A 13,322-nucleotide genomic window follows, 5' to 3' on the forward strand; every position below is an offset into this window, starting at 1 on the left:
AACTCCACTACTTTACTGTAATTAATACATAATATTAATAATCATAGTTTCTGTGAAATTTTATCTGAAATCTCTTCCCAAAGGTAGTCACTTTATAAGCACACTACACTCTCGCTTTGGGAACATTACTTACATCATTATATCTTGTTCAAGAGTCAAATTATGTCTTTCAGAAGAATTGTGTCTTAGTCAGCAGGCTTATAGTCCATTAGTTGCCGCTGCAGCGAAAAGGAAGAACAAGAAGCCGTGCAAGACTAATAATACAGAAGAGCATCCAGTTGCTGTCAAATTATCAACCGAAGAAACCAGAATATTGTGACATGGAAACTAAATCACAAGAAGTTCAACTCATCCAAGCAATGACCAAAAAGTTATCGTAGATAAAGCAACCTCTTGGGAGGACAAGGGGAATTATGGTGCAGGTTACTGCACAGTGGCAGAATTTGAAACGAATTGTGTACAGCCGGACACATAAATTTCAAGTGTCGTTCCACCCCACACGATGCCTACCGATACTTTTAAGCTTAATGAACTTAAAGCTAGCGACAACAGTTTACAAACCATGCTTTACTCCTAAATCCAAATTGAGCAACTGACGTTGAAATTTACTGTGGAGGAGACCTGATAGGTTGTACAAGTTGGAAAGAGTGAATACAAGGATAAAAGGAAGTAGCCAGGGCTCTCATACGTGCTATATTTTATAGGAACACCGTGTCCGAAAGTAATAACGCACCTATAAATTAGCAGCTCTTTGTATAAAAGTTAACATCCTGGAAACAGTTTCCAAGTAGCCCGAAGGTGATGTTTCCGAAGAAGGTTCATTCCCAGTTAATTACCACTCTTCCTTACTCCAATCAGAGAACACAATATTCATGCTTGCTGAGGAAAAAAAACGTTAATTGGCTCAGCGAAGCAAGTGGTGGGCATTTGTCTTCATGTAAGGATTTGAAAAACAGGTGAAATCTCAACCACCCAAAGTCTGGTCTCTTGGCGGTAGGATTTCGAGGGATACTTTAAGTAACTTCAAGAATTGTATATGACCTTTCCACTAATTGATTACCTTCAATAGTTAGGAATGAACCAGACTCAAAATGATGATTATTTGTGGATGATTTTTCCAAGTTTAATTTTTGCAAAAAAATTTTGGATCCCCGATTCGATTTCTAACGGGAAGATAATTTAATGATTCATGTTCCTCTTTAAAGTGTAGATACAGTCCCGATTAACCTATTTGTACATAAGGGCATCATCTCAACGCATGTTCTCAACTTTAACATTGCAAAAATAACACTTGTTCGTGTTTGTGCATATAATCTTTCCAATGGTGCAGATTTCATTTAATAATCAAGCAGAATATTGTCTTGTCGACTTCTACATGAAACCCAACTCTTTATTTATTTTTATTTATTTTTGCGTTGCGTATGTGGATATCCGTTGGATTTTAAAAAAAATGTCTCGTATATTTCAATGTCGTTATTCTGTTTTGAATTAGTTAACCTCGGATTTCTGTAAGTAGATTGTTGTGACTTATAAAAATAATATAAACGCTAGATAAGATTTTTGCAAAGGACTCAGTTATCGAAAATTTATTCTGCCATATTTGAGATTCCTTGATAAAAGTGTATGCTTTCTATGTTCTCATCATTTAATGTTAACTCTGGTAGAAAGAGTACTTTCAGCAAATTATGTGAGCTGATCAGATCATCAACTCCTTCATAATTTAATTTAATTACTGGGAATGAGATTGTTAATACACTACAAATAAGATATATTTATCTTCTTCTGGTATCCTTCCTCTATCTTCAGTCTTTCACTTTTATAAATGGTGAAGTTTAAAACGTCGGGTTACAATTTCCTCATGAGTTGCTTAAGTTGCACACAGCTCTACTCAAACCGAAAGGCTTCTCTTAAAACCGTGAGATTTGAAATCTGAAACAGCCGTGCAATGAAATGATAATATTTAGACCGGAGCGTGTTTTGTAAAATTCTTTGTACTCAATTAATTGTAATATTTGCCTAAGTAACAATGCGTTATCAAAATATGGGGCGGATTTATTCTTATCCATTTACTCATTGAAGCAAATACTTTGTTCTCCTTCAGTTGCTATTTGCATCTGGAAACTCACTCCCTTCCGGAACGATTCAAGGATTTGCTTGGCTACTTAGGATAATCATGAAATAAATTGTCCAAGGCGATTGTATCACTTACAGAAATGAACATCAAAAGTCACATTGACTCTCTGTCTTTGTGTCGACCTCTGTTGCTTTCGAGGCCACAAACTGTCAACTTGACCGTGTAAAACAGTGTGGCCCCTTCCTCAACCCATTACACTCTTCACACACCGTGAAGTAAATAAACTGCTGCCGGATATAGGTTTCTGTCATGGGTTTTTTCATCGTTTGCATAAGTGACGCAAAGGTTAATAACCTACTGTTTGTCCGCAAAGAGTTATTCATGCGTTAAGATCTCATAGTGTTCCTTTTTGTTTTCTATTTCTGTTTCACATTGAATGCATACTTAGGAATTTTGAAAGTGTGTTATTGTGTAGCTATTTGGAATTGTCTGATTTTTATTTGACGTTTAGCTGGGTTCTTTCAACATCACAGCTCCCTAATGGAGAAATATGAAACTAAAAATGTATGTACTCGCCTCTGTATGTGTTAAAGGTATGAAATCTGCATTGTACATTAAATTATCGTAACTATGAAAGTAATTTGCACATTATTGAAATTGAATTTTATTACTTGTTCATTGCGCACTTGTACTGCGCTACGCTTTTTTTCCTGATACATGATTTTTTTCATGATTTTTTCTCGAATATTACCAGAGTGTCAAACGACATGTAAAATGAGCCGGCCCCCATGACGGAGTGTTTATCACATCGCGCTACGAATCCAGGGGTCCCGGTTCGAATCCTAGCCTGGACATGGATGTTTGTGAGTGTCCATTCATCAATTTTATCATATCATCACTCATCCCCATCTTCGCAAATTAGTCAAAATTGGCACAAAAATCGAAGTAAAATAAAGCAAATCAATCAATCAACATGTAAAATATAATATTTACACAGTTTGAAGTTTAAATCAACAAACATTTTCCCGCCATGCCTTCAAGAATGGAAAATTTAAAAATAGGAAAAACATGAATGGTGCGTGCCATAAGTTATGTATGAAGTATGCTTGTGCAAATTTTTATTTTTACTATTCTCATTATTGTTTCGTTTTTGTGGTTGAGTGATAGAAATGATTTACCTAAAACCAGTCATTCAGCATATCCTGTTAATACATTAATGAATGGGAACTTTCTTTAAAAACATTGTCTTAATAAGAGACCAGTTTATGAATTGCACAATAGGCTATTTGTGTAAAGAAACTGTCAGGAATAAAAAAGGTTATGAACAAATACTACTTCTTTTTATGAGAGAACAAGAAAATGTGGAATTTCATATGTCAAACTCTGTAGTGTTGGTAGTAAATAAATGTTCTTATGTGTAGTTTTTCAAACATCAATGAGCTCTAGTCATGAATATCAGGTAGACATACTGCCACTGACTTTATCACTTCGGCCGTGAAAGCTAGAACAGGTAGGAATTATAGTTGTCACACCACAGGTGAAGCAAGGTAGACATTTATATCACAAAAATTCGCCACCCATTGTAACGAACAAAATTAGGTCATCAAGTCAGTCACAACACTCGTATCATAAAATACTGGTCGCCCTTACTCCTTCAAGATAACACGACATATTGTGACACTCCTACATCATCTGGAGGTGAGGTTGAATGAAATGGAATGCAATTAAACAATTAAATCTGTGACTCAAATAATACTAGAAGACAACATGAAAAACATTACTTGTTTGCTGTATAAAAAGGTGACATACTGAAAGCAAGAACTGCCTGCCAGAGGTTGAACAAGCTCATAGCTGCCACTTTGAAGTCTTTCCATTTGACAGCTAGTATGACCGGAACACTGAAGAGTTTTTGTCGACGCCGTACAACTGTATAAATTTCCACGCGGCGTACGTGGGCGCTTAACTTGAACCACAAAGCGCTATTTGGATTTCTAGTGCAGGTGGAATTTCAAGACCAAACTACGCCAATTAAAAAGAAGCCAAAGAAAGGGAAAACAATAATAAAAACTTGTACAGAACTCACGCCTACTTGTTATTTTTACCTTCGCCAGCACGTGTATTGAAATTAACCATCGTCACTGAAAAACGGAAACACAAATCACTATCATCCTTCCCACACACATGCTGTTGTTGCCTGCCAATAAGTCATTAGGTTACCAGAACGTCGTAAATCTAAACTCTTTTGCAAATGTTTGCATAGGAATAGCGAATAATAAATTTTTGCAGTAAGAATTAACCAAGTTTCTTGTGTATTTTCATCACGTCATTCTTGGAAACTTTCGTTATTCTCATACCACAGGAATCCTAAGGTTACACAGATGGAGAAGCCTGCACGATTATCACTGAAGGAAGATGAGATTTGCTTATTCATCTCGCCACGTATGAGTATATTTCTAAATTCAAGTATAAATATAATAAACAATTTTAATTAGTCATTAATAATTGCATTACTAATTTATTAATTAATGTTTAAATAACAATTAATAAATCATGAATATAAATAATAGTTAATAATTATTGAGAAATTATTAATAAATGATTAACAATTAATGAAGACACAAATTTTGTTTGCATGTAATACTATCTATACAAATAGTTGAAAATTATGTTGAATTACTAAACTACTTTAGTTCTAAGATCAACATATATTTAGAAACATTATAGCCTACTCTGCCAGGGAATCTCTGGAGCGAGCGAACGAAAACAAGTCTCTGCACAAGAGAGACCTTTGCAGCAGCGTGTCCTGCTTCGCCCCTCCCATTACCTTCCTCCCATTTTCTGCCGTTATGCGGACCTTGCTCCAGAGATTCCCGGGATGGAGTATAGTAAGAACTGTTTCTCCAACCAGGGAGATGTAATAAATAAAATTAAAAGAATAATGTTTTAGGACTGGTGGACGACAAAGCCGTACTAGTGGAAAACGAAATGAAGGTGAAACGTATGTTGGATGAGTAAAGTAGCTTCTTTGAGCAGTAATGGGGATGAAATAAACGAAAATAAATAAAATAAGATGAAGGCAACAGTGCTGGGGAGAAAACCAAATAAAATTTTAGTGAAACCTTGAAGTGAAATAATTGAACAAGTAAATAGCTTCAGGAACTTAGGATGTATCCTAGACACTAGCAAGAAATGAGGAAAGCCACTAGAAGCTTTGCAAATATTATGGTGAAGAGTGGTTCTGGTGGAAAGGCTGCTGATAATATTTGCGATTCAAATTATCTGATATGCCATCTGGTTGGATATTTGGAAACAACTGTTTGTAGGACACTGTGCTGTGTTGATGTCGTTCAAAACATGGAGAAGGTGCGAGAGAGTGGCGTCTACTGTTCAGTTTTAGACTAAAAATCGTCTTATGGGCCAGAACATGTGAAAAGTTCTCATGTGTTTCTACCCCGTGGAATCAACAAAGTGAAATCTAATATATAAAAATGGATGCATGTGTGTATGTATGTATGTGTGTTTGTTCCAGCATAACTCTCGAACGCCTGGAGCAATTTCAACCAAACTTGGAACACGTATCACTTGCAATCTCTAAAGAAATACTGTTGGGGTAAGACACCCCTGGCACCCCTAAGGTGGGGGTGGGAAGGGGTGACATGTTAAACGACCGATATTAGTGTGGAATCCATAGTTTTCTGGGCCGCTAAGATGAATAGTGACACTCCCAATGCCGTTCAACTCCAAGTTCATTTTACGCTATAGTCAGAATTCATTATATTCCTGTCTAATAGAAGATTGGGATAAATAAATACCCGGGCAACGCCGGGCAATCAGCTGGTTTGTAAATAAATTAGGGGAAACAGACTTGATTGACAGAAGTCTAGCTTGGGAGATGATACTGAAATGAGGCAACAAAATTACGAACAATGCACGAGTCTGCTCACTTATTTTTTTTCGAAAGATGATTATATATTACAAGGCAAGCAAAGTTTTAAATTGTACTTCATAAATAAAATATGTCTATTTTTTTCGAAAAGTCGTGAAACAACTTGCTCACTGCATCATGCATGGCATTTGGAAATATGAATTAAGTAGACTGGAAAAAGTTGGCGATAAAAAGAACTAGCTACACTGGAAGGGATCAATAAATGAAAAATAAATTGGTTAGAGCACTGACTAAGGAAGAACTACTTGCTAAAGGACAGACTAGAAGGAATGGTTACTAAGGGAAAGTCAGGAGAGAATAATATAAACTTTTAGATGACTGTATCCTTTGCTTTTTTGGAGCAAGGTTCAAGATTGGAAAGTCCGGATGTTGGTCAGATAACAATGAATGAATTGATTTTTCTGCGAATTAATCTACTACCTGCATATTTCACTCAATTATTATTAATTAAAATAATTCCAAATTGACGAACTGAGAATCACTAGTGTTGTTACCGTAAAGGAAGAACCCATTCATGTGCCTAAGAGGTTCTGGTAAAGAATCTATTACAACCTATAATTCTCTAAAGATTTGCAGTTTTATAATAGCCTGAAAATGCTGCAACACTGTATGCCTGTTCAAAGATATTGCTCATTAAAAAGTCATATGATTTTCAATTGCTTTCGTGTAGGAGGAGGAGACAGGGTGCATTAAAAACATTTAGTTAACCAAATGAGCATTATTTTAATACGGATGACGCCAACAACACGAGGTAAACTGACAGTTTATTACCACACTAGCTTACACCTCCGGTCACTATGTGCATAAAACAAACACACAAGATATATATCCAATGATTAACATTTACCTTTCGGAAGTCAGCAGCTCTTTTACAAAAGGTACCGAGAATGTGTTATGATTCTCCAACGTTGCCATTAACCCCAAGCAATAGACGCTTCATTATTCCATATTGGGAAATGATTCTTGCGAGAAAACAATACTTGTCGTGATAATCGCTACTAATTTGTGATGTATGGAGCATAACGATACAGCAGAAAGAAGCTCTTAATTTATGCCACAAGGAAGATACGCGAGATAATGGCAGCAGTTCGTGCACCACAGCGCAACGTCTTTCTGCTTTGATTTGTACACATCCTTGTATTTAAAACCACAATAATTTACATGATAGCCGACCTCTGTGACGGAGTGGTTTGCACAGTACGCTACGACGCCAGGGCTTCCGGGTTCGAATCCCAGCCTACGCATGGGTTTTCTTTGCAAGTGTCCCTTCATCAATTTCATCACATCATCACGCATCTTCATCTTTGCGATTAGCCAAAAATGACAGAAGAGTCAAGTAAAACAAACCAAAATCATGCATGATAGCTGTATTTGTGGTTATAATTTGAAATAAAACCACGTTGCATTATCCGCACCGTTATCTTTCCAACCCAATTTCGATATCGTTTCACCTATTTTTACTTAGGCATTTCATGTGCTCTTAGATTTACCTCGGAGGTTATATCGTATTCGACGCTATGATTAAAAGTATCTTGCTTTGATTTGTTTTGGTTTATTATACTTAGCTTTTCTGCCATTTTTGGCTAATCGCAAAGATGAGAATGACTAATGATGAAATTGATGAAGGGGCATTGAGGAACACCCAATGCCCACGTCGGGATTCGAACCCACGACCCTTGGAATCTCTTGTTTTAATTATTCTGAAAGTACTAGGGATAATACATAGTCTACATAGTTCTATGGGTGTAGCAGTCGACGAATTTAGCATCTCGGACTGTATACTTAACACGTTGAGATAAATTCCCATAACATTAGTTTAGAATTTCTTTACTCGTGAACATGTTTCAGTCTATGGCTGATGCTATCAGTTGATCCACAAAAAATTCAACTGGCATTGTCCTTGACCAGCACTGTGTGTTTTTTACGGTTTAAATTTTAGATCTTTCTACATATATTTAATTCTGAAAGTAGTGCTAACAGGACTTCAGCTTTATTCTTGCGCCTGAATGTTTGCAGCAAAGTCTGTCGGTAATGAAGACAACCTGGGGTGTAAAATGAGTTTTTAGAGGTAAACTTTGAGATACAGAACCACGCCCTTCTAGCTTGTCTCGACCTTAAATTGGAGTATATTAGCTAAAAAGAATTCCTGGCTTCTTTTTCTGTTCCTATAGGTTCTCTCCTCTTCTAGTGTTTGGTATACCGTGGATCTTGCACCCCGTTGGAGGAGCGTGTTAACGGTGAAGCTCCGAGGAGTGTGAGGAGGTTTTCACACCTTTGAATGGAAGTCAGGCAAGTCTGAATTGTCAGGAGACCGCTAAAAACGTGGAAGATTTGTGAGGGTAGGAACAGAGAGGCAAAAACCAATAATGGACTCTTCTTGCAACTCTGATTAGCAAGACGTAAAACCCGAACCTGGCACAAAAGTCGCCACTAAGATGCTTCTTTTCATTTCAGCCTTTTGTCTGATTGTTTCAGAGGCAGAACTGTGATTCTTTCAGACCATCTAGCACCTCGGGACACTTATCATGGTTAAAACCAGCCACTCTGCAGCATCCTCTGGTAATTCCTGCCACTCACCGTCCATAAAGCGACTTGCTATTTGCCGGATTCTTCTCACCCCCACACCAGGACCCGACAAGGAATGGGATGTGACGCCCCCGCCCCCAGGTACACCCTAGCCCACCCCCCAGAACTACTGGCAGACGCAAAGTGAGATGAAGGAGAGGTAAGCTGGCCACACCCACACACAAGCATCCAAGGAACCCGTTAGTATTTCTTCCAGCAAGCAGCGATTTTTCTGGGTGTGTGTGTTCAAACGCTGGCAAATTGATAGATAGGCAGCGTGATAACGAGTGTTATTCGACGATTCAACGTGCTATCTTAAGATCATAAAATTTGCCCTGTGTTTGATATTTCACACATGCCTCCGTGGATGCTGTTAAATATGTGTTTCGTAAGCGCGGTTACGGAATTATAAAAGAAAAAACTACTGTTTCATTTTTCTTTATCAGATAATTTAACAGTGGCTTACGCGTGTCTGTATCCATCCTCGTCTCCTTCTGAAGGTATAAACAGTGATGTATTAAATGCGTCACTGTTTAAATGCATCCTCATTAACCCTAATAATGTGCAGCTTTATGTGGAATAAATCTTTATACAAGAGCAGCAAGTGTTAATTTGGTACATTCTTGATTATTAGTTCCAGTTGTTACTCTAGAAGCACGTATACAATGAATACTTTTATGAATTTATTTAAGAGTAAAACAATATATTTTTTCCTGTACTCATCATCGTGAATTTACAAGGAGGGTTATATTAATGCAAATGATTAGATTAGTTTTACCCTGGGAGGGTCTTTACCCCTAAAGTTGCGTCTGAGAATTTTGATTAGGAGGTTTAGTAGATCTTAGAGCAGCTAAGACTAGGCTATAGACAATCAGAAAAGTAGCCTGCACCCATTCTTCAAAATCAACTTCCGCCCCCCCCCCCCCCGGAGAACTCAAACTCGGGTCTGGTGCGGGACACATCCACCTTCCACCAACTCTCTAGCCTTCTTGTACCCGAAGGATCATGACTGCAGCAACACAGGCCTTCCATCTGTCCCTATCCTGAGCAAGATCTATATACTCTTTTCCATTCCTACCAATTTCCTTTAGGTCCATGGCTTCCTACTGGTCTCTTACCATCAGGTTTCCCAACAAGAATCCTACAATTCCGCTTAGGTCTAATAACGCATGTGTGGATAGGTTAGGAAGGCCAGGTTTTCAGCTCTTGGCAATTAGTTTTAGCGTTTGGTTGAAGCTGGATGTACCCCGCACCAGACCCTACCAAACTCAGGGTTTTATTAATTGTATTTTCTCCGGCATCATGTTTGCCCACAAGTAGAGATGATATCGAGACGAAACAAGATTTGCCAGAGTCTCGGTATCGTCTCGAGTTGTAAATGCCTGTCTCGTTCTCGTCTTGATATATACGCATCCGTCCTGGTCTCGTCTCGAGTCGAGTCTACAAATAAATTGTATAAACAACATATACAGCGTATCACCGCACAAACTCTCACAGCGTATAGAGGTCATCAAGGCGAACAACTTTATTTGAATACCGTTTCTTTGTTTGACGACACATTTCGTCACTACGAGGCCTTAAATAGGAAAAAAAAGCAATTTCACACTGAATATATACGAAACCACAAAGAACAGTTTCACAAGTGGCAATAATGGATTGACTTTTCTATTATTGTAAACAAAATTTGACTTTTATAAATAATTAGGTGGATATTACTTAATATGCCTGAAGAAGTAAAAAATAGGAAAGTAAATTTGTTTCAGGTAAACTTTTCAATATCACTGCAAAGTCTCGAAAGAGACCGAGAGTCTCTGACAGTAAGTCCTGCTCTCGTCTTGATTTTTACAAACCTGTCTCTTACCTGTTGCTAAACATACACATGCTATCTTTAATATATTCAAAGTGAACTGTGTGCGCGCAAGTCATAAGCAGGTTTTGGGCTTTGAATTGGTGAAATATTATTTTACAAACATTATAATCGTCAATAAAATTTTCAGATGTAATCAAAGTCAAAGTCATTGTTACCATAGAGCTTGCAAGTAGCAAACGGAGCCTTAATGTAATATTAAATTTAACCGTTGCCTCAATGATGCTTGGAATATATGTTGAGACAATTTTTCGCGTCTTTAAAATTTAACAGAGCTTGGATGAAGCGAGCATAAATCAAATCGTAACCGTTCAATACAGGCATGTGTACATTTACCTACAATTCGTCCAACTAATCTTCTAATTCGATGCGGTAAAAATGGCAGAAACCCTTGAAGAAGACCACTTCTGCAGCCATTTACATTCAAGGGTATATTGTTGTCCTGGCTCCTTCAAATGTAAACCAAGACGTCATTTACTGAAATTATTTTCCTTCATTTTCTTTTATGCTATTTTATTTAAATCTTTTTAGTTGTGTTTTTACAGTTGTCTTGTAATTGCAGTAGGGCTAGTAGTGAAAAGTTTTAACATTTTCTTATTAAGATTGTATGGTTACCACGTCTGGTCTGGATTCCATTTACATTTTTTTTATTCAAGTACGTCTTTGTAAAATATAGTGTTTCTTTTTATGATACACATGTTATAATGATTTAGGTTGTTAGTAGTATTAATAATAAATTAAATAAAGATATGAATAAAAATGAAATTAGAACCGGTACACTTTTATGATTACTGTTAATAAAAAATATCGAACATGTGATTGTTAGGCACTTTCGAATAGACAAGCTGCACTATTTTAATATACCAAGAAATTTCTGTGCACATCTTGTGCACAGAATCTTCTCTAGAGTGGTTACTTGGATAAATGCAAATCCGTTAAATCTATTTATATACACAATGTTTCCATAAATTACATGCAGAATCTCTACAGCACTTTTCATCAGAACAAACATTCTTAACAACCTTGTGCACAAAGGCTGACAAAACCCTTGCACACTCCTGAAGAATGTTAATCACCATTCACAGCCTGTTATAAATGATGTTAAACGTTACAATACTCCGTATCACCTTAAATACATGTACTGATACCTCTAAGTTATTATCCTTTCCGGTTTGTCTCTGGAAACCTTTAGATAACAGGAACACTTAGCATGCACCTTACAGATATTGGTGTGTAATTAACGTTAATCACATTGAATGAATGTCTCCCTCAGCCGTTGGCCGACTGCCCTAGTCTTTGACGTCCGGGCATTTGTTTCCTATAATGAGGCGAAGAAAGCTTGGCCACTGATTGGATCGGTAATAGGAGACTGGTTTTTGTTACATTGTCTTCAGCTCTGAATGTTAATTAGCTTTTCTTAATTTGTGTTGTTGTTTGAGAAAACTGCGAAGGAGACAAAAGTAGCATTCATGGAGTGTTGCAATGGCTTGATTTGGTGTCGTCTGAGCAAAAGTTAATGATTTCACCCACCTAATGTGTTTGAATTGCCTGTGGTATTAACACATATTCAAGGATACGACAATAAAACTGAATACAACTCGAACGGTAGCTGGAAGAAGGCAAGAGGATTATATTGATGGAGATTTGGAGAACATTCCCAAAAATAAAATAAAAGATACAGAAGAAAAGTTTATGTAACTCTTGGGTGTTCGGGAAAAGGCACAAACTGCGATTTTCTGGTGCTTTCATTTAAGTCACATCAATCAACTAAAGAAAATATGGCAAGTATAATTTAATATTGGACACGTGTAAAGATTATAAACAATGATGATCCAACATGTATATCATGTCTGTAATGTTTGCTATTAAAAGAATAAACCTAAATAATTGTGTGCTGTAAAATTGCATTTTTCTACTTAAGCGCTTTTTCCCAGACATCCTAGAACTGTAATGTTTGGAGATAAGAATGGTATTGAAGAAATTAAGGCTATGGTTTGATTGATTTGGTGCATTGCACTTGGCTTTTCTGCCACTTTTGGCTAATCGCAAAGATGAGAATGAATGGTGATAAGATGAAATGGATGAAGGGACCATCTGAAATACACATGGACAGCACACAAGGCCCGCAGAGGATCATACTGGCTGTGAGTCTGTAGGCATCAGACCTTCGTTGACCTGCAAGACTGCACTTATATCATTTCGAGACACATGACAAGATCGAACCGAGTTTAAGATTTTCTTTCGAGACCAAGAGGAAATTGAAGCTTGATTTTGGAGACCGAGATGGAGATCTAAATTTTCATTTCAGATTGAGACTAGAGTTTGGTAATTATCGAGAAACGGGCCTCTCTGATGGTGTAAATATTATCGCTGTCGGCTTGTAATCAAGGGGTGCCGGGTTTGATGCACCGTGAAGGCACATAGCACAGTGGTTCTTATCCCAGTATAAACTGTGTAACCTTTCCAAGATTAAAGTGGAATTAAATTAATCTTTGAAACCTAGAACGATTTGATTCGACTTTTGATTGATTGAGTTGGGTGTTTTTAAGTCCACTTTATGCACAGTAAGGCTAATCGGGACTGGACCTACAGTTTAAAGTGGGATCCGAACCACTATGTGCCTCCACCGGGTATCGAACTCGGGACCCCTTGATTACAATGCGACGACGCGATGATTCGACTTTTGTTATTTAGCGTCGCTTTTCTGCCACTTTTGGCTAATCGCGACGCTGAAGATTAGTGATATGATGAAACTGATGAAGAGACACTTGCAAACAACACCCACGGCCAGGCCGAGATTCGAACACGGGACCCCTGGAATCATAGCGCGCTGTGTTAACCACTCCGCCACGGAGGTCAGCAGAGCGAGA

This window comes from Lepisma saccharinum, chromosome 2, assembly GCF_977018435.1.
Source record: "Lepisma saccharinum chromosome 2, izLepSacc3.1, whole genome shotgun sequence".
NCBI lineage: Eukaryota > Metazoa > Arthropoda > Insecta > Zygentoma > Lepismatidae > Lepisma > Lepisma saccharinum.